Below are 27,548 nucleotides of genomic sequence, written 5' to 3' on the forward strand. Positions count from 1 at the left end.
CCTGAGTTGCCTTGGGGTGAAAGCAGGCAGACATTCTAATAGTAAGGCAAGATGTACATAATTTGAACATTATTTACATGAGATTTTTGAGATGTACATCATTTTAGTGGAAGAATACTCATTGGGTTTTGGATGCTCACTTCTCTGTTTTCCTGGATCAAATTTTGGGAATATGTTCTTGTTGCAGTTGAATGGGCAGGACACAAAACTGGTTTGTGACTAGATTGGTCCTTATGACAAAGCCATCTTTTCTTCCCTCTAGCTACATTAAATAAACAAAATGCCAGGCAAATGTTTAATTGGGTAGCCATATAAAGCACTTGCTGTAAAAATGTTCTAAAGCAGACAGCCAACCTAAAATATGGGAGGAGGGGCAAAGAGGAAGCCCAAATCCGTGTTGAATTTGGACAAATGCATGGGTAATTTGAAACTGGAGGTAAATTGAGATCACTTCACAGGAGGGTTGGGCCATATCTGTGTGCACTGAATCCTATCACTGTCTACTCAGAAGTTGGTTTCACTGTAATGGGACTTATTCCCAGGTAAGTATACATAGGATTGCAACCTAAGTGGTGAAAGTGGTTGTAACACACATTCTCTGTCCTGGGTAAGTGCCACTGAATGCAGCAAATGTGTATTCAAACTACTTCAGAGCATATTCAGTCTCCACCATTGTGCTTGTAAAGTGTACCAGATGCTGCCTTAGGTTATAACTCAGCGGCTTCTGTTGATGAGTGGAGTTATTTTCAGTATGATTAAGCCAGGGCACAATTTGTTCCTTGGTGTTTGTTTAGGGATCATGTGGGTGCTGAAACTTTTTTTCTTAATAAAGCTTGTGTACATTGCAACAGAAGTTTTTTTTTTTAAAATGTAACTTGTAATACTATAAACAAGGGATAAATAGCCATGGGGTCGAGGGAGACTTTTATAGCACAGTCTCAAAATGGATGAAATGTGCCCTTTTCTGTTTTTACATTGCCAGCTAGTCAATTGTTTCATATTCACTTTTAACGATCTGAGAAATCAAGAAGTATACTAGGTGGCATTTTCAAACCAAATCTGGGATAATCTCTAGACTTTTTTTTTTCCCCTGGCTTGTTTGTTGTTGTTATGATGTGCCTTCAAGTCGATTACGACTTATGGCGACCCTATGAATCAGCGACCTCCAAGAGCATCTGTCATGAACCACCCTGTTCAGATCTTGTAAGTTCAGGTCTGTGGCTTCCTTTATGGAATCAATCCATCTCTTGTTTGGCCTTCCTCTTTTTCTACTCCCTGTTGTCTTTTCTAGTGAATCATGTCTTCTCATGATGTGTCCAAAGTATGATAACCTCAGTTTCATCATTTTAGCTTCTAGTGACAGTTCTGGTTTAATTTGTTCTAACACCCAATTATTTGTCTTTTTCGCATTCCATGGTATGCACAAAGCTCTCCTCCAGCACCACATTTCAAATGAGTTGATTTTTCTCTTATCCGCCTTTTTCACTGTCCAACTTTCACATCCATACGCAGAGATCGGGAATACCATGGTCTCAATGATCCTGACCTTGTTGTTCAGCGATACATCTTTGCATTTGAGGACCTTTCCTAGTTCTCTCACAGCTGCCCTCCCCAGTCCTAGCTTTCTTCTGATTCCTTGACTATTGTCTCCATTTTGGTTAATGACTGTGCCGAGGTATTGATAATCCTTGACAAGTTCAGTGTCCTCATTGTCAACTGTAAAGTTACATAAATCTTCTGTTGTCATTACTTTAGTCTTCTTGACGTTCAGCTGTAGTCCTGCTTTTGTGGTTTCCTCTTTAACTTTCATCAGCATTCGTTTCAAATCATTACTGGTTTCTGCTAAGAGTATGGTATCGTCTGCATATCTTAAATTATTGATGTTTCTCCCTCCCATTTTCACACCTCTGTCATCTTGGTCCAATGCGGCTTTCCGTATAATATATGTTCTGTGTACAGATTAAACAAATAGGGTGATAAAATACAACCCTGTCTCACACCCTCTCCGATGGGGAACCAATTGGTTTCTCCATATTCTGTCCTTACAGTAGCCTCTTGTCTAGAGTATAGGTTGCGCATCAGGACAATTAGATGCTGTGGCAGCCCCATTTCTTTTAAAGCATTCCATAGTTTTTCATGATCTACACAATCAAACACTTTGCTGTAATCTATAAAGCACAGGGTGATTTCCTTCTGAAATGCCTTGCTCCATTCCATTATCCAACGTATGTTTGCAATATGATCTCTGGTGCCTCTTCTCTTTCTAAATCCAGATTTAGAAATGCCAATTTCTCCCTCCATATATGGTAAGAGCCTTTGTTGTAGAATCTTGAGCATTACTTTACTTGCATGGGATATTAAGGCAATAGTTCAGTAATTACTGCGTTCTCTGGGATCCCCTTTCTTTGGAAGTGGGATATATATTGAACGCTTCCAGTCTGTGGGCCATTGTTTAGTTTTCCATATTTCTTGACAATATTTTGTCAGAATTTGGACAGATTCAGTCTCAGTAGCTTGTAGCAACTCTATTGGTATGCCATCTATTCCTGGTGATTTGTTTCTTCCAAGTATTTTAAGAGCAGCTTTCACCTCACATTCTAAAATTTCTGGTTCTTCATCCTATGGTTCCTCCGTGAATGAATCTGTCATCCTGTCATCTCTTTTATAGAGTTTTTCAGTGTATTGCTTCCATCTTCCTTTTGTTTCATCTCAATAAGTCAATGTGTTCCCCTGTTGATTATTCAACATCCTACTCTTGGTTTATATTTCCCTTTCATTTCTCTAATCTTTTGGAATAGGGCTCCTGGCTTGAGTTCATTAGATCTTTACAAATCCAAAAGAAAAACCAATCAATCTGAAGATGAGAGCTTGAAAGCCCAGTGCTAAGCAAGTTAACTCAGAAGTAAATCCTGAGTTCAACAATTTTAACTTGTTTTCACAGCACATTTTTGTCCCTTTATATAGACATAGCTGTAAAATGTAATGAAATCATAAATGTTGGACAATGACTTTCAAAATATGAAGTGGATCTTCTTAAGGAACTATAGTAGCAGCAAGGAACAATGCCAGCTCCATCCTGACCCTTTCCTCCCCAATCTTTCACATTTTGGGTTTGCTTTGAGAGCTCATTGCTCCACTTCCTGTCAATGTACTCTGACCTGTGTATGAGCTCTATCTCCTTATTGTTAGAGACCAATGAATCACCAATGTTCTCACTTCCAGACTTTCTCCTACATGTTTTGCTTCCTGGGAGCCTTCCTTTGGGGACCTAGCTCTTGGCCCCTTGCATTGGCTCCATACGCACCTGACAGCTGTTCATTTGGGCTATCTGTCTTTCTAATGCCATACTTTTTTTTGTTAACTCTTACAGTTTTTTAAATTGTATCTTAATGGATTGTTTTAACATTTCAGGCTTTGGCTTGAAAACCGGTATACATACCCTCTAAATAAATCCATGTGCGAGATCATACTGTTCCATTCCATACTCACAGTCATTAGCACAGGTGAGAGTCCCCACTTCACCCTTCAGCATGCTTTTAACACCTTGACTGTGTTATGTTAACACCTTAAGTGCTATGGGATGATTTCAGCGTATAAAGTTGTAGCTTATCCTTATGAAGTAAATTTGAGTATACACCACTAATTATTGTTGACTTGGGAGATACAAATTGTGTTTCCTATTTAGAGAGCCTCATCATGACAAAGCTTTGAACATCTCTGGTATGTAATGCTAATGTATACTTTTTTGCTCTTTTGCTAAGTTCCTCCTTCTGTTCACATCAGAACAATATATATATATACTCAGTTCCTAGCCCACTTTCCATTTTCTGACTGTAAATTTGGGTGTATTTCTGCTTGTGGCACCACTGCACATGGCTGTGACTCGCAAAGTAGCAACATCAGTGGGAAAATTTAAGTTCATAAAACAATTATAATGATATAGTAGAAATGCTATATGGCCTATTGAGGGGGAGGGAAACATGGTTATCTTTATAGCTTACTTGCTGTTGGTCTGTCTCTAGAGCTGGGTAAGATGCTTGCTCAATGGCTTGTTTCTTCTGAGAGCATCATGGGAGTTGGCTGCTGGCCTGTAACACCTCACCAGCTTGGGGGCTGGAGAAGCACTTGTGAGTCAGCAGGGGGTAGCCAGTGCAAGAGAAATGAATCTGAGTTTTGCAGCTGGCTTGAAGGAGGAACCTCGACAGAAGAGGATGCTCCAAGTGTGTGGCTTAGTTTTAGTTTTAGAACTGATGCTGTTTTACAAACCAGCACTGCTTGCCTTCACCCCATGTTTTATTAATGTGCATATTTGCTGGTGAATGGGTCACAAATACCAGAAGCCCTTCAGTGTTTTTTCTCATACCATCACAGCTTCTCTGGGAACCTTCTAGTGCTTTGGCCAACAGAGAATTACCTTCAGACTAATCCTAGCTTCCAGGCTACAAAATTATTGGATTTATTTATTGGGCAAAGTGTGGTTAAAAGGATTTGAATTATTATATTTCTCTGTGCCTAAAACCCTTCCTTAAATAGTACTTTTAAAATTATTGTCCATTCACCATTTGTAATAAGTTTGCTACAAAAGTGTCTTAGGGTGTTTTGCAGCACGTTTGCTTCGGTTTGTTTAAGCACCAGTGACAAGATATCCGTTCTGTTCTTGTGGAAAGCATTTTTTCCTTCCTCGTAGCTGAGTTGTTGTATAGGCATGTTAAAGCATGCATGCTTGTTCAGTCAGACCTCCCGGACACAGTGAATGCAATGCAGTCTTATCTGTAGGCTTCAAGCAGCTACTTTTATTGGCCTGCTGCCCACAGCCACAGTTCCAAAAGCGAGTCAAATGAGAAACAATTAACAGCACAATCCTAACAATGTCTACTCAGAAGTAAGCTCAATTGAATTCAGTGGGGTTACTCCTAGGTAAATGGGGTTAGGATTGCAGTGTAAGCCTTGGGACACTGTTTCAAATGCACTGCCTTTTAAATACTTTTTTTAAAAAGTGTTTGTGGGATGTGTATTGTGAGAATTGCTATTGTAATATGAAGTTGTCGCTTGCTACGCCTGATCGCAAAATATGCGCTAAGACAAAAACCAGATTGCTGTATAAAAGTTACAAACCTGCCTTTATTGGCCCGCAAGCTAACTTCAGAGCAGGCTGCTCTGCCTCTCCCACCACTGTGCAAATTAAAATGATCTACTTGATCTGGAGAATTTTTCATGTGCTATATTTTGCATTCCTAAATCCATAGCTAATAGCAGTGAATGTGGCCTGAAACAGTAAGGAAGCCTAGGAAAGATCTCCACTTGAAAAACTGCAACTCAGTACTTCACTTAATCATTTTAATGTTTCTGCAAACATTTAGAGTTGCAGTATCTTGCTTAGTTTATCTTTACCCTACATAATATGCTATTGGTACTGGCTTTCATAGAGCGCACATATCTGTGCCATCACCTTCCCTTCCAGTACAAAAAGTGTTAGCTCTCCACTATCCCAAGCTAGGGTTGTTTGAGGGGTTTGAGCTTTGTGGATTCCTGAATATACACCATACATTTAAAGCACATGGAAAGTACATTATTTTACCCCAGAGAGATACAATTCCCAGAACCCTTAAAAAAAGTAAAGTTTTCAGGATTCTTTGGGGAAAATATTGTGCTTCCAATGGTTAATGTGGGGATCAAAGCAGCTATCCAACAAATTTTGCACTTTTCTTAATGTTGCAATGCAGTTCTCAGCAGTTTAAATGTATCAAAACATCTAAATACATGTTTTCAGATAAAAGACACCTTTCAGTATGCATTTTGAGATAAAAGTGTATTTAAATACTATTTTCGGACTATAAAAATGTCGAATTAATGTGGAATGGTACTGAATTATGGATAAAAACATCCAAAAACAACACAGACCAAGAATGGATTCTCCATACCTTCCTATGGAGCAAGTGGACTAATTCTTGCATTTGGATTGGGAGGAAAAGGTGGGCGTAAGAAAGCGGAACTTGTGGCTTTTAATAAGATACTTAACAGATTCTGGAAGTGATGGTTTAAAGTCTAAAATTTTCCTAGAAAGCACTCTCTCTGAGTTGCCTTAGTGCAGGAATGAAGAACCTGTGGACCCCCCACCCCCAGTTAGCTAGACCAGATGTTTGTCCAGTGTTGTGACCTCTCATAGTGGATACAGCTTTTAGTGCTATGTGCTGCACTTGATGGTATTTCTTGCTCTGCTCTTGTTTTCCACAGTTCTGGCCAAGTGGGTTTCCTGACTAGTCTCCCCATCCTCACCCCAACCCATTTCCTGGCGGCATCATCATCATGTAACCCCCCCCCCAATTAAAACCCTTCTAGCAGCAGTAACGTCTGCTGGGGCACTCCACCCTGTAATTATTCTTCCGGATGCATTTGATGATTGTAGTTCACATGTAGCTGTGAAGTTCTCCAGAGATCATTCCAGTTGTAAAGAGAACCTACTTTTTCCTACTAAACTTGTTGTATGAACATTGTTGTTGTAACTCTGTTATTCATCTAAGCAAGTTAGTGCTTGAATTTAAAGGGGGGGATTTTGATAAGTTATGCCATGAGTGTCAAGCTATTTCAGATTGAGTGGAACAAATGGAATTGATAAAATAAGTCCTGCCAGTTTAAAGATTTACCCACATGAACTGCCTTTCCAGATCAAGCCAAGATCCATCTAATCCAGTATTCTGCTTTCAGTTGTGTCCAGCCTGATGTTGTGTGCAGTGTCACAAGACAGGGTATGAATATGACAGTTGTCATCCTCTTTGCTCTAACAAGGCACTGTGTGGAAAGATGCTTCCTGGCAGCTCTAATTGCTGTCAGTCTCCAAAGCAACTACTGGTAGACAAGATTCCTCTTTTTTCCAGCCTTTTCCTTGCCCCAAAAATGGGGCAGCAAAAGAGTTGTTGCCAGTGCCTATGGCTGGATTAAGGTAGTGGGGGGCCTGGTACAGTTCCCAAAATATCAATAATTTAAGATATGCAGACGATACCATACTACTAGCAGAAACCAGTAATGATTTGAAATGAATGCTGATGGAAGTTAAAGAGGAAAGCACAAAAGCAGGACTACAGCTGAACGTCAAAAAGACTAAAGTAATGACAACAGAAGAGTTATGTAATAACTTTAAAGTTGACAATGAAGAGATTGAACTTGTCAAGGATTATCAATACCTTGGCATAGTCATTAACCAAAATGGAGACAATAGTTGAGAAATCAGAAGAAGGCTAGGATTGGGGAGGGCAGTTGTGAGAGAACTAGAAAAGGTGCTCAAAGGCAAAGATGTATCACTGAACACTAAAGTCAGGATCACTGAGACCGTGGTATTCCCGATCTCCATGTATCGATGTGAAAGTTGGACAGTGAAAAAAAGCGGATAAGAGAAAAATCAAGTCATTTGAACTGTGGTGTTGGAGGAGAGCTTTGCACATACCATGGACCGCGAAAAAGACAAATAATTGGGTGTTAGAACAAATTAAACCAGAACTATCTCTAGAAGCTAAAATGATGAAACTGAGGTTATCCTACTTTGGACACATAATGAGAAGACATGATTCACTAGAAAAGACAATAATGCTGGGGAAAACAGAAGGGAGTAGAAAAAAAGGAAGGCCAAACAAGAGATGGATTGATTCCATAAACAAAGGAAGCCACAGACCTGAACTTACAAGATCTGAACATGGTAGTTCATGACAGATGCTCTTGGAGGTCACTGATTCATAGGGTCACCATAAGTCGTAATCAACTTGAAGTCACATAACAACAACAACAACCCCAAAAAGGAACCCATGACATAAGGTGCCACAAAATAAGTCTTGTGGTATTTTAAAGACTATCAAATTTATTCTGCCATAAGCTTTCAGAGACTACCAAAAATATTCTGAGTGCATATTTCACACCTTGCAGAGAAACACAAACAAAAACATTTTGCCAATTTTGATAAACAAAATGAAAATATTCTTGAGGTTGTGCAATTTCAGATTTCAAACTCACTTTATTCACTATTGCTTTGATTAGAGACTTTCCTTTTTTTCCTTAATGAAAGCTTAGAATAGGGACTGCCTGCTGACATAGGCCCTGATTAGTGATGAAAAGATCTCTCACTTTTGCTTCTCTCAGTTTCTTATTTTTCCAATCTTGAATGATTGACTTGATGGCTGGCAGGTAATCTAGAATGTGCCTTAAAACAAATCTAGGGTATTAGAAATTGCCCTTCTTGCATTCTGACAGTGGTGCTTCTAAGGCCAGTTCTGTGCTTGAATTGGTTGGGATGGACAAATTGGCAGAGAGGCCCTCTTCATCCACACCAATCAAAAGGAATATGGTTTATGTATTTATTTACAATATTTATAAACCACAATGCTTTAAAACAAAAATACAACAAAACCAATAAAACAGGAGTATAAAAGCATATGAAAACAGGAATTCAGGGAATTTATATAGGTAAAGGAAAGTGTGAACTTATGGGTCAGGGAAAACCTGGGCAGAAAGATAATGTATTTACAAGATGTCTGGAGCAACTGATGGTTGCTGCTTCATGTATGGCAGAGGGAAGGGCACTCCGTTGTGCAAAAAATGCCTGTTTTCAGATCACTGCCCTATGATGTTCTGTAGGGTGCAATGCCAAGTAGAATCTCCCCAGATGATCCAAGTGATCTTAACGGTCTATACTGGAGCAGGCGGTCGTTCAGATAATCTGGTCCTAATTTGTTCAGACTTTATATGATGTGTCATGTTGGCTAACAAATGAACGGGTGAGACTCCTCTCCTCTTACATTTATTATTGGAAACTCCTCTGTCCTTGCTTTCTTGGCCTAAGGTTGTTTTCAGTGAAAAGCATCTGTACAAGCAGCTGGATGTAAGGGGCAGCCAGCAGGTCCCCAAAGTCCACAGTTCAGAAATCCAGTGGTCTAGAATAACCTCATCTTAATGGGTGGTCTTCTGTTTCTTGTGTATTATGAACATCTTCTTTCCCACTTCTTTGGAGAAATGTAAAAAAAAGAGATGTTTGCCTTCTCCAGATTAAATTCAATATGCAAAGTATTTATGGTTTTAGAACTAATTTGGCCAGTTAGCACAATTATTACAGTAACCTTCTGTGGCTGAAATTTATGCTCTAATCAAACTATATCTGACATTTCGAGCCTAGCTCTTTCAACTGAACACAAGGGGAAACCCTTGCTAGCTAATGCTTGATGTATGAAACTGGTGTACACATTCTAAAGACGTCTGTTGCACTGATGAGTTTCTCACCTAATATTGGCTTGCCATGAATCAAACAAATTTAACCTTTCCCGGTATTCTGTATACGGCCAGCTGCTGCTGCTGCTCCCTCTTCTTCGTGAGTGAGGATGCCATCAATGAAGGGCTGCTCCAACCTCCCTCTAGCCCGCCTCCAGTGCCCCAGTCCAGTAGGGGCAGGGCTACAGGCATATGTCTCTGAGATAGAGTCCCGGAAAGAGCAGCACACAGAAGAGTTTGGTGGACTTTCAGTTTATGCTGCTTAAAGGCTGTACATGGTCACCAGACCACTTCCATCCTGGCTTTTTTCCACCTTGAAGTGAGAGCCCACCCTGAATCCCTTTGGGCCAATTGTGTTGACTTCTAGTGCCAACTATGATTTGATTTTACTTGCCACCTTCGATGGAAATAAAATAAATCTCTCTCTCTCCGGGGTAGGGATCCGTCTGTGACTCTTTATATTTCATGATATCTCTTGACCCAGTGTGGTTTTAGTGGTTAGAATGTTCACCATGGGCCATCCTCACCCAGCTATGAAGCTCAATAGATGACTTTGGCCAGTTATTATATTTTGGTCTAACCTACCTTGCAGGGCTGATGTGAGGAGAAAATGGTTGGGGGAAGGAGCATCTAAGCTGCCCTCAGCTCTGTGAAGGAAGGACAGGATAAAAACATTATTATTATTATCATTATCATTATTAGTGTATTGTTGGGGTGGTTCTACCATTCTACTGTGAATCTCAAACTAAAGCCTTGAACAAGTAGGACTGTGTTCTTTTTAAAAGAACCATATTAATTCAGAGCGTGTGTGTGTGAAATCATTATGGTAAAGGAGGCATGTGTCTTGGCCTTGGTGCTTAAGATGTACCCCTGATTTGATGCCTCCAAACCATGTTGCCCTAAGACCTTTGTGGCAGTGTGCTACACGATGCAAAACAGCTGTCAACAAATAACACAAATGCTTCATTCAAGGTGCCCAGCCGCAACATTTGCAAGCAAGGTTTTCTTTGCAAGCATGCAAATGAGGTGCATAATTTCCCAGAGCACATGAACTACCAATAGAAGGTAGGTGATGACAGGAAATATTGTATGTATGGAAAAATGGAAATGGACTGCCTTCAAGTTCGATTCCGACTTATGGCGACCCTACGAATAGGGTTTTCATGGTAAGCGGTATTCCGAGGTGGTTTACCATTGCATTCCTCTGAGGCTGAGAGGCAGTGACTGGCCCAAGGTCACCCAGTGAGCTTCATGGCTGTGTGGGGATTCGAACTGTGGTCTCCCGGGTCGTAGTCCAACACTTTAACCACTACACCACACATAATATATGTATAGGGGCCACTTTTTAAATGGTAAGGATGCTCAGCCTTGTACTCAGGTATATCATGAAACCCACCTCTACAAAGATCAAGTGCATCATTTACCTAGCTTAGGATTTGTTAATTGCCCATTCTCTTTGTCAAGGCTGGCTTGCACAATTAAACTTTCAGAAATTATCTGTCTTGTCTTGAGATAGCAGCCCATGTTTACGCAAACTCTGCCTTGTGTCAGTCATGCATCCTTCCCATCTTTGAGCTTCTGCATGTGACAGTGTGCCCCTATGGTACTTGCTAACTCCATCTACAACAGTATAAAAATGGTAATTTATCATAGTCATAATAAATGATATACCCAGTCGATCACTGCACTCTGAGATGAGGGCCTCCTGCAGATTCCATCTTCTCAAGAGGTCCGTTCCGCACAACATAGGGCCTTTAGTGTAGTGGCACCTACCCTGTGGAATTCCCTCCCTTTAAATATTAGGCAGGCACCATCACTGTTATCTTTTTGGTGCCTACTGAAGGCCTTCCTCTTTCAATAAGCCTTTTAAGCAGAGACCTTATCCCAGTCTGCGTCTGTGCTGGAATTGCTTTTTAAGATGTTTTAAACACTTTTTAAAAGATGTTTTTAAAGATGTTTGTTTCAATATGTTTTTAAGGATGTTTTAATGCATTTTAAAGTCTGTTTTTAAGATGTTTTAGAGCGTTTTGTTTGCTGCCCTGGGCTCCTACTGGGAGGAAGGGTGGGATATAAATTTAATAATAACAATAACTCTTGATAAGGTCCACCTTATAATCTATCCTGAGAGAAAACAGGTTTGTTTCAAAAGTCCTTAATCTTGCTTGGCAAGGTTGAATTTATTGTGACTCCTCTCATGAAAATGTATAAGTGAATGAGCCTAATGGCCCTCCAGGCCTCTCTATCCAGCCTTTGGGACTCACCCTAGGCTGCATCCTAGGTCCTGGTCCACTCCCTCCTGGAGTGCTCTATGCCCTTGAACTGTGATAACGCCTCTTAAGAACATAAGAAGAGCCTGCTGGATCAGGCCAGTGGCCCATCTAGTCCAGCATCCTGTTCTCACAGTGGCCAACCAGGTGCCTGGGGGAAGCCCGCAAGCAGGACCCGAGTGCAAGAACACTCTCCCCTCCTGAGGCTTCCGGCAACTGGTTTTCAGAAGCATGCTGCCTCTGACTAGGGTGGCAGAGCACAGCCATCACGGCTAGTAGCCATTGATAGCCCTGTCCTCCATGAATTTGTCTAATCTTCTTTTAAAGCCGTCCAAGCTGGTGGCCATTACTGCATCTTGTGGGAGCAAATTCCATAGTTTAACTATGCGCTGAGTAAAGAAGTACTTCCTTTTGTCTGTCCTGAATCTTCCAACATTCAGCTTCTTTGAATGTCCACGAGTTCTAGTATTATGAGAGAGGGAGAAGAACTTTTCTCTATCCACTTTCTCAATGCCATGCATAATTTTATACACTTCCATCATGTCTCCTCTGACCCGCCTTTTCTCTAAACTTGCTTGCCTAGACGAAGGATGGAGAGAGGTGTGTGTATAGCAACCTCCGACTTTTCTTTGGCTGGAATGTAGCCTACTTTTGTAAGGTCAGAGTTGCATCCATTCCTCCACTGGCAAGTGGTTTGTTGTTTCACGCCCTCTAATGATGACACATTGTAATCTGCATCATGTGGACATTTGGCTGGGGTTGTGGGGGGAGGTAATGTGTGAAGGATCCACTTTTCTGTTTTAGGCAGTTTGTTCTTTTGGACCCTTTTCATTGTGTGCCTGCTGTGAAATGACAGTGTTTCCTATTCTTAATTCATGAGCTGTAATGATCCCTAGAACAGATACAGACATTTTGCTGTTTCATTTGCACACCACAGGTCCATTCAGCTATTTCCATCAGTCCTGAACTCATTTACAACTGTATTTAAGAAATCGTATATCTCGCTTGTTTTAGGACTAACATTGGGAAGTGTAATACTACAAACTGAAATTCACACACAATCTGTGTGACATTTGGAGGAGAAGCACAATGTAATATATTTATAACAATATTAATTTTTGTCTAGGTTTTTTCAGTGCTGTTTCTAGCCTAGAGGTGGTGGAGTGCTAATTATACAGCCATGAGGTATATATATATATACCGTCTCATACCTGAAGCTCTCTGGGCGGTTTACAACAATTAAAAACATTAAAAACAAGTACACAAATTTAAAACCATACCAAATTAAAACCCATAAAAACCGACAGACAAGTTAAAAACATGCTATTCAACGCTGTTAAAAAATGCCTGGGAGAAAGTCTCGACCTGCGCCGAAAAGATAACAGTGTTGGCACCAGGTGCACCTCGTCAGACAGATCATTCCATAATTAGGGGCCACCACTGAGAAGGCCCTTGTTGCCATCCTCCGAGGTTCACTTGGAGTAGGCACCCAGAGGAGGACCTTTGATGTTAAGCGTAGTGTATAGGTGGGTTCATGTGGGGAGAGGCGTTCCATCAGGTATTGTGGTCCCAAGCCGTGTAACGCTTTATAGGTTAAAACCAGCACCTTGAATCGGGCTTGGAAACATACAGGCAGCCAATGCAAGCAGGCCAGAATCAGTTTTGTATGTTCGATCAGTCTGATCCCTGTTACCAGTTTCAAAACAAAACCTTATAAAACTTACAGTCCTGAACTCAGAAACACTTGCTTAATAACCTCTAACTTTCATGGCGATACACAAAACAGTCAGAGAGAATCGAGAGTTCAAAGTGTAAAAAGAAAGAGAAAAACACTAGACCCTGTTTGGACTTTTTTCTGTCAGAGTTCTCATAATTTGTTTAAATTAATTAAAAACCAGCCATCTTCACAGAGTACCTGTAATCCTGTTACTGACCTTGCCCCATACTCTGACCTTCATCTTCTGCAGTTTAAAAGTTAAAAAAAATGCCTGGCTGATTTCTAATTAATTTAAGAAATTTAGCATTGAACTTGGGCATGCTCAGTGAGAACCGTCAGAGTTCTAAAAGCCAGATTCACAGCTGCTGGGCTTGGCTAATCGGGGCCACACCCACACCTGACCTTTATTTCACTTTAGACAGGCATGGCTTCCCCCAAGGAATCCTGGGAAGTGTAGCTTGTGAAGGGTGCTGAGAGGGGATTCCTATTCCCCTGACAGAGCTCCAGTGGCCAGAGTGGTTAAACAGTCAACCACTCTGATTGAAGTTCTGTGAGGGGAACTGGGCATCTCCTAGCACAGCCTTTCCCAACTAGTGGGCCATCAGATGTTGTTGGACCACAATTCCCATCTTTCCTGACGATTGGCAATGCTGGATGAGGCTGATGGGAGTTGTGGTCCAACAACATCTGGTGGCCCGCTAGTTGGGAAAGGCTGTCCTAGCAACTCTCAGCACAACAAGATTGTGTGTTGATCGTTGTGCATCCATCTCCTGACATAAAACAAATTCATCCACAGGCGTCTTCCAATATTTTGGAGACAGTCTTACTCCGTCATGAATAATTGCCGCTGACTGATGACATTGACCAATAAAAAGGCTTTGAAATTAATAAAAATAGATTTGACAGATATTTCTAGGATGAATGAGAGAAATATAATTTTCTAGCTTAGATTCTCAGTAGAAACATTAGTAACACCGAAAAGAAGCAAAGTAAGAAGAACACCAACAAACATAGAAAAATATAATTCTCTATCTTTGGAGATGGCAGGTGTTGCCACCACTCACCATATGCTCAGAGGCACGTTACCAAATTCTTCCAAGCTACACAGGAAGTAGATTGGACTGTGAAAGACCAACCCAAATTGTGTTGGCATTTTGACAAATTTGTAGGGCAGTACAATATCTCAGAGAGGAGGTCAGGTCTCCAGCTCCCCTGGTGCATTCACTATAGCTGCCCAATTTCCCTGCTTTTTAAAGTTCAATAGAAATATCTGTTGGCTATAGGTATGTTCTTAAACTGCAAGGATTTTTGCCTATTAGTGAATCTGAATCTTATTACATGGTGGGCTTGGATTTTGAGACATGGATTTCAATGGGAACTACATTGTTAAAGATGCGGGCTGGGGGAGGACGAAAACTATTGACACTTTTGCTTTACTTTTGTGATTCCTTCCAGTCATTCTTGTTTAGCAGCCTCTAATGATGTCTTGAAGAGCATTTCCAGATAACATCCCCCCTGGCCCCCAGCTCTAGATTTTATTTTTAACTGTGAAGTAACAGTAGTTCTCCTGATTCATTGCCAAGGGTGTACCATTTCATTCCTGGCCAATGTAATTTCTAGTGAAAAAGGGGCACAAAGTTCAGAGACATAAAAAAAAAATATTAGGAAAGTTTGGGGTGGAGAGAGGCCCACAATGTAATGGAACAGTGCCTCTTTATTAACATGTTAATTCATTTTGAGAGAAAAAACTGAAGTGAAAAGCTGGTCAGGGAATCCTAGGTTACATTCACACCATACATTTAAGCACATTTAAAGCACATTGCTTCCCCCAAAGAATCCTGGGAACTATTGTTTGTTAAAGGTGCTGTGAATTGTGGCTTTGTGAGGGATAAACTATAGTTCCCAGGATTCTTTGTGGGAAGCTGTGTATTTAAAATGTATGGTATGGATGTGACCCTTTCATGGGATCCATGAAAAACAATGCATGCAGACCCTGAACATTGCCTCATATAATATCAGACTTGGCTTATCCATCACTCCAACCTAACCCCAAATACTCATGGCAGTAGTTGGCTCATGTGAGCAAAGTAATCCTGGAGAAAGAGAGATTGAAGCTCCCCTTTTGTGATTTGGGATGGGGGAAGAGGAGCTGTGGCCTTATGGATGCTCTTTCTGAAGTCAGATGGTCCTGTAATTTATTATCTCATTTATACTGGGCTTTTCCTTCAAGGAGCTCAGGGCAACAATCATCTCTTTTTGTCCTCTCAACAACCTTGTGAAATAGATGAGTCTGAGAGACAGTGACAGGCCCAGTGGAGCTTGATGACTCAGTGAGGATTTGAACCCTGCTCTCCCAGGGCCAACAGTCTAACCGTTACACCTTGCTGGTAGACTACACATATCAGGAGTCATGACTGAGAAGAAGCTGGCTCCCAATTACTCTTTAACTGATTTTCAATCAGTGGTAATGTATGCCCTGTTGGGTTGGGGGTTAGCAGCATGCTTCATATAAGTATTGCAAGACACAATGATAGAAAAGCTGTTCTTGTAAGACGTTGCTGGAACAGCAAAGCCTGAAGAGAGCAGGGTGTAAACTGGGGTTGCATTTTTATGCCAAACCCTAGAGACACATCTTTCTTTCTTTTTTTAAAAAAGCACTACTTTCTGTTGAACCCATACACCTTTATGTTAAGCACGCAAGCTTTCAGGTTACACATGATTCCTGGTGAAGTAAATAAAGCTGGGTATTTTTTCTCTAAGCTAACCACTGTCATGTTGTGCGCCCTGTAGGCACAGAACCTAGAGTTCTCTGTCTGAACAGCAGCACTCTGTTTCCTTCCTCAGTGCCCCAATATAGGCAGATCGCATGGAAGGTTACTCATGGGCCTTTTTTGCATATGATCCTTGGAACCATATATGATGCATATGAGTCTTTCATGTTTCCACATTTCTAATTCAAATGTTATACCTGAATTGGCTGCACGGTGCTAGTTAAAAATGGCTCCCTCCTTATTTCTGTCCTACATTAATGACATTGAAACACATTTAATAGTATTTTTTATTTATACTGTATGCATCCAAAAATTAAGTGTTACCTAAGGAAAAAAAAGACCCAGTTAGCAGCCTCACAATCTTAAAGAAAAGAGATTTTAGTGAGTGTAAAGCAAAACACACGTTCCTGATTATGTTCTCAGTTGAACAGCGAACATTGCATGGGGCAGAAGAAAGAGCCCTGCAGCAACTGGACAACAAATTGTTACTCTTAGATTAAGGTCTTGACAGAGCTAGCAGTTTGTCTTAACATTTAGGGAATCTAAAGAAAATAAAAGGGGGAAACACACTGGATGTTTTCAAAGATAACCATATTCCTTCAAAATCTGGGTAGCTACATCTAGCCATATAGCAGTCTACATTTAGCAGTTGACTTGGCTGCAGTGACACATGCATTGGTGACATCGAGGCTTGACTGCTGTAACACAGTCTTCGTGGGGCTGCCTTTGAAAATGGTTCGGAAACTACAGTTGGTCCAAAATGCAGCAGCCAGAAGGTTAACTGCAGCACGGTGCAGGGGACATATCACCCCTGTGCTTTGTCGACTCCACTGGCTCCCAGTTTGTTTCCGGGCCCAATTCAAAGTGCTGGTTTTGACATTTAAAGCCCTAAACAGCCTTGGAGCAGTGTACCTGAGGGACCGCTTTCACTAATATGTTCCTACCCTGGATTGAAGACGATCTGCCTCTGATCTCCTCCATGTGCCTGAATTGAAAGATGATAGATTCAGGCATGCGGGAGAGTGACTTTTCAGTTGTGGCTCCCAGGCTGTGGACTTCCCTGCCCCAAGAAGCCCGCTCTGCTCCCCCCTGATGGTTTTTTGGAAACTTGTGAAAACTAACTTGTTTCGTCTAGAGTCTTTGGGAGGGACTGACAGGTGAGCCTGACACTGTTTATACGCTCTTTATTTTTACATTCTTTATTTTTAATTTTTATCTTTTGAGTCCTTTTAGTATCACTCCCCCATATATCTATGCATATATATACATGTATGTGTATATATATATATTGTATTTTATGTATTTTAATTGTACTTTATGTATTTTAATTTACTGGACTACGACCTGGGAGACCAGGGTTCGAATCCCCACACAGCCATGAAGCGCACTGGGTGACCTCGGGCCAGTCACTGCCTCTCAGCCTCATGAAAACCCTACTCAAAGGGTCACCATAAGTCGGAATCGACTTGAAGGCAGTACATTTACATTTTTAACGTTTTGTGTTTTTATTGTGTATAATTGTATTATGTATGCGTGTGATTTTATTGTAAGCCGGTCTGAGTTCCCTATTGCAGGGTAGAAGGGCGGGATAGAAATATTTTAAATAAATAAATAAATAAATAAATAACCAGAAACTCCAAAAAAGTATGTGAATGTATTTTTGCAGTCATTTATTAAGGTTAGATGGCCCAGACTGGTCAAGATGGTGAAATATAAGCTCCCAGTTCAGCAGATTCTATTTAAGTCAATGGTTTGGGATCTTCTGCAGTCTGCCTTTACTGTTGGTTTTGTAATGATTTAGAATGAGGTAGTCAAAGTAGCATCCTCCAGATGTTTTTGGCCATTGGCCATGTTGGCTCAGGCTGATGGGAGTTGTGGTCCACAGCCTCTGGAGGGCACCATGTTGTTGGCTACTCTTGATCTGGAAGATACCCATGTGAAATGACTAGTATTGCAATGTGGAGCCTCCTCTTCATCTATTTCTACCAGTGGTTTTAATAACAAGGGTTTTCTGCTTTTTACATCCGTCTCCAACAGTTAGCAATTTGAAAATGCCCATCTGTGCAAACACATATTTTCAGTTTCATAGAGAACTCCAGACAGCAATGGCCATAAGGACTGTGCAGGTCTGAGTTTCTTCTGCACAGAACTCCTTTCATCATTGATTTTTTAAGTGCAGAAAATGCAGGCAATATTATTGGCCTTGGAACAGAGACAACTTGGGCTCCAAACCTGTGTGCATTTGCCAAGGATTAAGCTCCATTGGACACAGTGGGACTTACTTCTGAGTAAACGTGCATAGAATTGCCTTGTTGGTTAACTACTTTGTAAAAACACTTTTAAAAAGCTTGTTTTGATTCGGCAGCAGCATGCTAACTGCAGCAGATAATGTGTTGGAGAATATTAGAGACTGAAACCTACCCTTTTTGGGCATGGGTGTGTTTAGATGAGAGACACAGAAAGGAAACATCGGTTGAGCACAAGAATATCATGTTAAGTGAGTGACAGACTGTGCTTTAATGTAGTCTGCGTATTGTGCTTAGCAACGCACACCGCGCTCTGTGCGTGTGTGTGTGTGATTTCAGATCCCTACCAGTTCAGTTTCTGGCTTGTCCCTTTGTGTGTCTTGTACTCTGCCTTTGCTTGTTTCACTTGCTTCTTAGAATAATGCTTTTAAAAACAGTTGATCTCTACTGGTCCTAAAAGCTTTCCCTTCACTCTCTCTCCCCCTCCTGCTTTTTAAAGGTGGGAGACTTTTCCAACAGTTGAAATTCCATGATGGAAGGTAGATGGCCAGTTTGGCTGAAATGAAATCCTTTTACCCCAGCCTAAAAATGACATGGGCGGAAGGGGAGGGGTATGTCTTTGGCAGAGACTGAGTCAGGGCATTCAGTGAGTGCATCGAGGACCTTGGAGGAGCTAGGGCAGATAAGAGAACAGAGCACAGAGTTAGGAAGCTGGAAGCACTGCCAAGACTCGAATGTGTCTTGCCTCATCGTGGGTTGAAGCCCTGATATTTGTCTGTTCTGCACCATTCTTTCCCCCCTTTGTGCCTTCTGCTGACAATCCTTGTTAGTCTGAGCCTTGATGATCTCTTCCATGCCTTACCTTGGGCCTCCTGACCTTTTGCCTTTACTCCCTTTTAAGCCTCCCAAAGAGCTGCTGCAAAAATCATCACTTCGTCCTGCTGGTCTGTTTGCATATAGCTCCTCTCCTCTGAATCCCTTTTGTTGCCTTCCCCTCTCCTTCCCTATCAGATTTAGATTGGCTGCTCTCATCTTTTTATGCCCCTAGTTTGGTTTAGCCTTTGCGTCCCCCCGCACCCTCCTTCACTGCATCTGGGGCTTTATGTCCCCAGAGAAGAAGTGGATGAAGTCCTGTCCAAATGAGAGGACAGACAATTCCACCTGCATATAAAATGGCAAAACAAGGGCATGTTATGGAGAAACCTCAGTTTATGCATGAGATTGTTGGTCAACTTCAGAAGAACTAAGAATTTGTTGGCATTTGAGATTATAGGATCTATGGGGCTCAATGAAAACAGGAACATTTCCTCTATGGAGCCAGAATGCTCTGAAAAAACAGATATTCTAGTAGGCGTTGTAGTAAAACTGTTCTTCGACTGCACCTGCTTTGGGATCTTGCATTTACAGCCACACAATCTTACACATACAGCCTAAATATTCCCTCAAGTAAAAACATCTCCCTGCACACAGAAAGTCATACGTTGGGAAGAATAATTCTACTCTCTGTGACATGCGAGTTTTCCATATGCGGGGTTGGGGTTTTTTGTTTGTTTTGTCTGGGAGGGCCACATATATTTATTTATTTATTACATTTGTATACCGCCCCATAGCCGAAGCTCTCTGGGCGGTTTACAGCGCCACTACTCATACCACTACCACTACCACTTCCAACAATCTGAAGTGGAACAGTCCAGGGATAATTTTAATTTATTATCTGTGATTTACGTAGTTTGGGCTTAAGACACATCACCTGAATAAGCAGACACTCCAAAGAGAAGGGGCCAAACAGGTCTTTAGAGGCCCCTAGACACTGCTGTAAAGAAATCCAGAAGAAAGACATGTGGGAGGATGTTTTAAGGATAATGAGGGATGGCTTAAAATGCACTGCCAGTGACCTTGTGGTAGGAGGCATTATGCTTGGCTCCCTCTCATCCTATTCCCCGTACAAGGCTACAGTTCCTGGAATTCCTGGGAATAGGGATTGATTGCTAAAAAACAACTCTGGGAATTGGAGCTTTTTGAGAGGAATAGGGGTCACCTAACAGCTCTCAGCATCCTCTGCTGCTTTAAGTGGTATGATATTGCTTTAAATGTATAGTGCAGAGGGGGCCTTGGTGAAAACGTGGCCGTGGGCCTTCATCGTGGCATCCACCCACCTTCTGTAATGGCCTTCATCAGATAATTTGTGAGGTACAGATGGTAGTGATCTCTAAACACCCTATTGAAAGCTTGTTTACCCCAGTTTCCTAGACTGTGACTCTTTAATTTTAATTTTTTGTTTTGTTTTTACACTGTTTATTTTGTACACAGTTTTATTTTTGTTATACAGTTGCAGTTTTGCTTTTATCCAGTTTTTAGGAAATGTTATTGAATGTTGGTGTATTTTTCATGCTTTTTATGTAAACGGCTTAGACTGAGATTTTTATTATGTTAAGTGGTATAACATTAAAAAAAAGAGTAACTACAGCTTAGTGTAGAGAACCAGTGTGGCGTAGTGGTTAAGATGTTGGACTACGACCTGGGAGACCAGGTTCGAATCCCCACACAGCCATGAAGCTCACTGGGTGACCTTGGGCCAGTCACTGCCTCTCAGCCTCAGAGGAAGGCAATGGTAAACCCCCTCTGAATACCGTTTACCATGAAAACCCTATTCATAGGGTCGCCATAAGTCGGGATCAGCTTGAAGGCAGTCCATTTCCATTTCCATTTCCATCTCAGTGTGATGATTATACAGCCACAAGAGTGGTTGCATACTATAGCCAGGGTGGATTTTTCGCATTTCTCCATCTTAAACTGAAAATACCCCCATGCCATTCTGATGCTTCTCATAAGCTCATGTCAAAACAAAATTTTACAAAACTTACAGTCCTGAACTCAGAAACGCTTGCTTTACAATCCTCTAAGTTTTCATAGCGATACACAAAACAGTCAGAGAATTGAGAGTTCAAAGTGTAAAACAAGAGAAAAACAATCCAGACCCCTGTTGGACTTTTTTGTTTCAGTGGTCTCATAATTTGTTGAAATTCATTAAAAATCAGCCATGTTCACAGAGCACCTGTAATCCTATTACTGACCTTGCCTCATACTCTGACCTTCATCTTCTGCAGTTTAAAAGTTTTTAAAATGCCTGGCTGATTTTTAATTAATTTAAGAAATTTAACATTTAAGTCTATTATAACATTGGGCATGCTCAGTAAGAACCAACTTTCAGTGTTCTAAAAGCCAGACTCACAACTGTTTGACTTGACTAATCAGGTGGCCACACCCACACCAGAATGTTATTTCACTTAGACAGTCATGGCTTCTCCAAAAGAATCCTGAGAAGTGTAGTTTGTGAAGGGTGCTCAGAGTTGTTAGGATACTCCTATTCCCCTGATAGAGCTCCAGTGGCCAGAGTGGTTTAACGGTCAGCCCCTCTTCTCGGTATTGTAGCTCTGTGAGGGGAATAGGGCCTTTCCTAGCACCTAGGGAAAGCTTTGGTTTAAATCAGATTGGGAGACTACATGTGCCTGCTGTAGAATAAAACGGTGGGGGAAACAAGAATGATACTGTTCACAATGTTTTCCTTTTGGAAAGGAAAGGGGCTTTCACTCTGCCCAGTGTCCGCCCCTTCCATCTCCTCTGCCTCCCCGTTCCTCCCCCAAGTCAGTTTCACCTATCCTAAGCATGATTGCACAGGAGTAAATCCCATTGAACTCAAAAAGCATGCAAATAATCAAACCCGCTTTCCCCTCCCTCTCCTATCCCCTCCCTTTTGCCCTTTCCCTCCCCCACCCTTCACCCCTTCCAATCCCCTCCTTCTGCTTCCCTCTCCCTCCTTCACTCTCCTGTCCCCTCCCACCTCCTCACAGGAAGTGGGCTGGACTGTGAAAGACCAACCCAAATTTTGTTTGCATTTTGACAAATTTATAGGGCAGTACGATATCTCAGAGAGGTCAGGTCCCCTGCTCCCCTGGTGCATTCACTATAGTTGCCCAATTCCCTGCTTTTTAAAGTTTGATAGAAATATCTGTTGGCTATAGGTATGTTCTTAAACTGCAAGATTTTCCGGCTGATAGGACTGGCGCTCCTGCTGAAGCCCTGGTTGCTCTGTGGAATACGGAGATGACCCGGGCTGTAAACACGATCGCTCCTGCACGCCCTCTCCTGTGTAGAGCTCATACAGCTCCATGGTATACTCCGGAGCTGAGAGCGATGAAGCAAGATAGGAGGCGGCTTGAGCGGAAATGGAGACGAACTCCCGACGGATACAATTATGCGCTGGTTAGTGCTTCGACTAAGCTCTATGTAGGAGCAGTGAAGGCAGCTAAAAAACATCATTTTGCTGCCACTATTAAATCATCTCTTTGCCGCCCAGCGGAGCTCTTTCGAGTTGTCCGGGGGCTTCTCCATTCAAACCCTCCGGACACGGTGGAATCATCGGAGGCCCGCTGTAATCAGTTTGCCGATCACTTCCAGAATAAGATCTCATGTATCCGCCAGGACCTAGACTCTCAAGTTATAGCAGTAGATCCTAGTGAGATGTCCGGAGCACAGTCTTGTCCTGTTTTGTTGGATGAGCTTCAGTTGGTTCAACTCGAGGACGTGGACAAGGTGCTTGGACAGGTACGTGCAACCACTTCGGTACTGGATCCTTGCCCCTCCTGGCTGATAAAAACTAGCAGGAATGGAACAGGTAGCTGGGCCAAGGAAGTGATAAATCCCTCTTTACGAGAGGGAGTGGTCCCGGGCTGTCTGAAAGAGGCAGTGGTGAGACCACTCCTGAAAAAACCTTCCTTGGACCCAGACAATTTTAACAGCTACAGGCCAGTGGCGAATGTTCCATTCCTGGGCAAGGTCTTGGAACGGGTGGTTGCTGGGCAGCTCCAGGCGCTATTGGAACTGATTATCTAGATCCATTTCAATCGGGTTTTAGGCCCGGTTTTGGCACCGAGACAGCCTTGGTCGCCATGTACGATGACCTATGTCGGGAAAGAGACAGAGGGAGTGTAACTGTTGATTCTCCTTGATCTCTCAGCGGCTTTTGATACCATCGACCATGGTATCCTTCTGGAGAGGCTCGCGGAGTTGGGAGTTGGAGGTACTGCTTGGCAGTGGTTCCGCTCCTACTTGGCGGGTCGTCTCCAGAAGGTAGTGCTTGGGGAACATTGCTCGACACCGCGGGCTCTCCAATATGGGGTCCCGCAAGGGTCAGTTTTGTCCCCCCTGCTTTTTAATATCTACATGAAGCCGTTGGGAGAGGTCATCAGGAGTTTTGGAGTGCATTGTCATCAGTGTGCTGATGACACGCAGCTCTACTTCTCCTTTTCATCTTCTTCAGGTGAGGCTGTCGATTTGCTGAACCGTTGCCTGGCCGCGACAATGGACTGGATGAGAGTTAACAAACTGAAGCTCAATCCAGACAAGACTGAGATGCTGTTGGTGGACGGGTTCTCTGATCGGATGGTGGATATATACCCTGTCCTGGACGGGGTTACACTCCCCCTAAACGACCGGGTTCGTAGTCTGGGAGTCTTTTTAGACTCTTCCCTCTCACTTGAGGCTCAAGTAGCCTCGGTGGTTAGGAATGCGTTTTACCAACTTCGGTTGGTAGCCCAGCTACGTCCCTATTTGAGTAAAGAGGACCTTACATCAGTGGTACATGCTCTGGTAACCTCACGTTTGGATTACCGTAATGCGCTTTACGTAGGGCTACCTTTGAAGACAGTTCAGAAGCTACAACTTGTGCAAAATGCGGCCGCCAGATTGCTGGCAAGGACCAAGCGGTCCGAGCATATAACGCCTGTTCTGGCCAGCTTGCACTGGTTGCCAATATGTTTCTGGGCTAGATTCAAAGTGTTGGTATTAACCTATAAAGCCTTATACGGTGCGGGACCACGATACCTTGCGGAACGCCTCTTCCGATATGAACCGGCCCGTGCACTACGTTCTGCTACGAAGGCCCTCCTCCGGGTTCCAACTCACAGGGAGGCCCGGAGGGTGATGACAAGATCTAGGGCCTTCTCAGTGGTGGCCCCCGAACTATGGAACAGTCTCCCCGAGGAAGTACGCCTGGCGCCGACTCTGCTCTCCTTCCGGCGCCAGGTCAAAACCTTCCTATTCTCTGAAGCATTTTAAGTTACACTGATTTACTTTTAAAAATGTTTATTGTATTGGATTGATGATTGTATTTTAGTATTATTTTGTTATTCATTGTATTTTTATGCTATTTTATGTTCACCGCCCAGAGAACTATTGCTAGTCGGGCGGTATATAAATTTAATAAATAAAAAATAAAATAAATAAAAGAGTTTTTTGCCTGTTATTGAGTAATTATTATGTTTTCCTTAACCATGGTATAATGGTGGAGTATTTTCTTCAGAGAGGGGAGATGGTAGAAGAAGGGTGCATGCATTCCCACTGCTGGGTCCAGATTTCTTTACTATAGTTAAGAGGGCCTAATGTTAAGATTGTGGTGCCCCAGCTTAAAGAAAATAATGGGAACCTCTATATTTCACTGGGTTCTTGCATCACAAAGGTTATTTTGCATACAGCATTGCAGACTATGCTTCTTAATCAGCTTTCCACAGACATAGGACCGATGGGATTGCTGACGAAAGGGTGTCTTGATTTGTGACAAGTGTAGTAAAGCAAATGAAGGTCATCACCAGCAATGGGGAATCTGGTGCCCTGCAGAAGTTGTTGGATCCCCAAATTCCAACAGCCCAAGCCAGCAAGTGTAACCACCAGCTCTAGCTAAGGTTTGTTGTTGGCTACAGCTTGTGTTTTAGTTCATTTCGTTATTCTCTTACGTTTATATCCTGCCTTTCTTTCATCAAGGAATCCAAGGCAGAATACATGTCATTCCCAAGTGGTCTCCCATCCAGGCACTGACCAGATCCAGACCTGCTTAACTTCAGCAAGGTGGTGGCCTCTTGTGTTTCCAGATCATACCACGGGATCACAGAGAGCAAAGACCAAAGTTGGCAAAGAGAGAGCTCAGCTATGAGTGATATCTTGGGGTAGCTCAGCGTGGCAGTAAAAAGGACCAAGGAAGAGCAAATCAGCTTCAGGAGCCCATGCAGCCCCAGTAAGCTATCATTTGGCTTACCATATCAGACAAACGAAGCCATTGTGTGAGGAGGGGGATACTTTATTCTCTCAGCTAAAGTCTCAAGCTCCCCACTCTATTTTTCCCCCCAATTAGTGCCTCCCAACATTCTCAAAACTCTTTTCCCAGCTTGTGGGGAAAAAATGGATCCATACATTCTAAACGTCTGCAGGAAACTGCACCTGCATCTGAAATTTTTCTGTTTTCTAGAAAATGATCTAATTTAGCATGTTTATTGTACTTGTAATTAGTAAACGAAGCTAGAACCTTTGAAATAGTCAAGATTGCTTCATGTATTTGCAGTTGACATCCATTCATTGTCATTAGTGAACATATGAAGCGAAACATTTTCTACTGCAAAATAAAGTCCTAGAAAAATTTTCATTGTGGAAAGCCCCACTTCATTGCCTGCAACAAAGTGTTGCAGCATATAGTGCTTCTGTTCCAATCTTCCACCACTCCATTGCCCCAGTTGCCCAGTTACCCAGTTTTCCATTCCTTCCCCAGACAGTTGGTCATCATTGTGTGCACACTGAGCATACTCACTCTCCTTCTGGTTTTTTTGGGGTGGGTGGGGGCTTTCAGGATTTTTCTAGAAACATTTTGTACTTCTGCAAACCTTGGGATTTCCAGACATTGTAGAAGTACAGTGCCTGCTGATCACTACCTCTTGTTTTTGAGTGATGCCAGTTTCATACATAAAGAGAGGCATCAGAGAATAAATTTATTGTAAGTCTATATAAAAATGTATCTTTGCAAGATGTGAACCTGAATGTGGATGCAAATCCACAAAGAACACAGTACTAAAATGGAGTATATTTCCAGCCTGATCCTACTAGGAAGTTGGCTCTATTCAATGCAGGTTGCTTTTAATGTAACTGTGCATTGGACTGCCACTTTAGACAGATAATGAGTATATTAAATAACACACAGTAGGTATGTTTATCAAGGATTTTCCTAGTTAATGGTTACTTGGGATAAAAGATACTTAAGGAATTCAGAGATGTACCAAATGTTAGGTGCAGTGGAAAACAAGCAGATCAGCTGACCAAGCATATCCACTGCCTTACTGCAAATACCATGTGCTTAAAGTGAAATAAGCAGACAAACAAAACAGAGGTAGGTGTATGAGTTAACTTTGAGGCTCCATACTTCAAATCTTCATACTGACTCTTATCTCCTAATTCATTGGAAATGTTCACTAAAATAAAGGGCAATCCTGAGTGACAAGAATTTAGCTGAATTTGGATTTAGCACTGGATTTTTCAATGGTCCGCATATTCTCTATCTTTGCGGAGTGATCCTGTTTGCTCCAAACTTCAGTGGCTTTCCCCTGACACTAGATTCCCCCCCTCAAATATATTGTTCTTTTATTGGTTTTACTCACATCTCTCTCTCTCTCACTCTCTCTCTTTGTCTCTCTCTCTCTCTCTCACTCACTCACTCACTCTCACTCTCTCTCTCTGTGCCATCCCCTGCCACTTGACCCAATGTTAGAAGTCCATAATAAGGGTCTGAGCTGCACATTGAACATAGTGATAATAGTATGCTGGTTGTTTGGAAATCAGCCTTGTCAATTCATTGGCCTTTGTAAACAGTGATAGTGGATCACAGTCCAGTTCCTACTAAACAGTTGCCCACTCACCTCCCAGACAACCATGGCTGTTGGCATCTTAATGGCCTCATCTGGAAACCAAAGAGCTGGGTAGTAAAGGCCACTTTCAGTAGAGTATGAAGGAATGACATCTTTTCAGCCATGCTTCACTTGAGTTGCTCTGTGAAACAGCTAAGTGAATACAGGGCCATGCTAGATATGATGATTCCTGCATGAATATAATTAAGGTGCATGGCTTTTTTTAAAAAAAGAAATGTATGTAACAGCCATTTGGAGGTTTGAGCAACATTAAGTCCGTAGGAGGGTTTAGCTCTTTCCTGTCTTGCCAGGGGCCTGATTAACATTGGTTGCCCCCTGAAAGTGATATTTGCATCAGGAGGCAAGCCTTACTTATTGGACCCTCATCCAGACACCCCGTCAAGGGCTGGCACAGGCTCTTCTGACTCAGATGAAATAGAGAAATAGAGTTGTGTGTCATCAGCATACTGGACTGATTCGGTCCCATAACTAGTCCTTAACCCAGAATGGAATGGGTCTAGAGATAATCGGTTTTCTGACAAGGCTGTCTATATCTTGAGGGCAGGAGACAGGAC

The 27,548-nt window shown here is 42.2% G+C and overlaps 1 protein-coding gene across 3 annotated transcripts in view; it reads left to right on the plus strand.

Annotated features, from left to right (window-relative positions):
• The window catches only part of SERTAD2 (SERTA domain containing 2), a 163,431-nt gene that overhangs the window by 62,619 nt on the left and 73,264 nt on the right, over window positions 1-27,548 (plus strand). Inside the window, exon 2 of one of the 3 annotated variants that reach the window (XR_009762086.1) lies at window positions 22,273-22,401. The exons of the other annotated variants lie outside the window; for them this stretch is intronic. The gene's annotated coding sequence lies outside the window, so the exon portion shown is untranslated. Of the gene's footprint in view, window positions 1-22,272; window positions 22,402-27,548 lie in introns of those variants that run through there. 3 annotated transcript variants of the gene reach the window in all.

This window comes from Rhineura floridana, chromosome 4 (assembly GCF_030035675.1).
Source record: "Rhineura floridana isolate rRhiFlo1 chromosome 4, rRhiFlo1.hap2, whole genome shotgun sequence".
NCBI classification, from domain to species: Eukaryota; Metazoa; Chordata; class Lepidosauria; order Squamata; family Rhineuridae; genus Rhineura; species Rhineura floridana.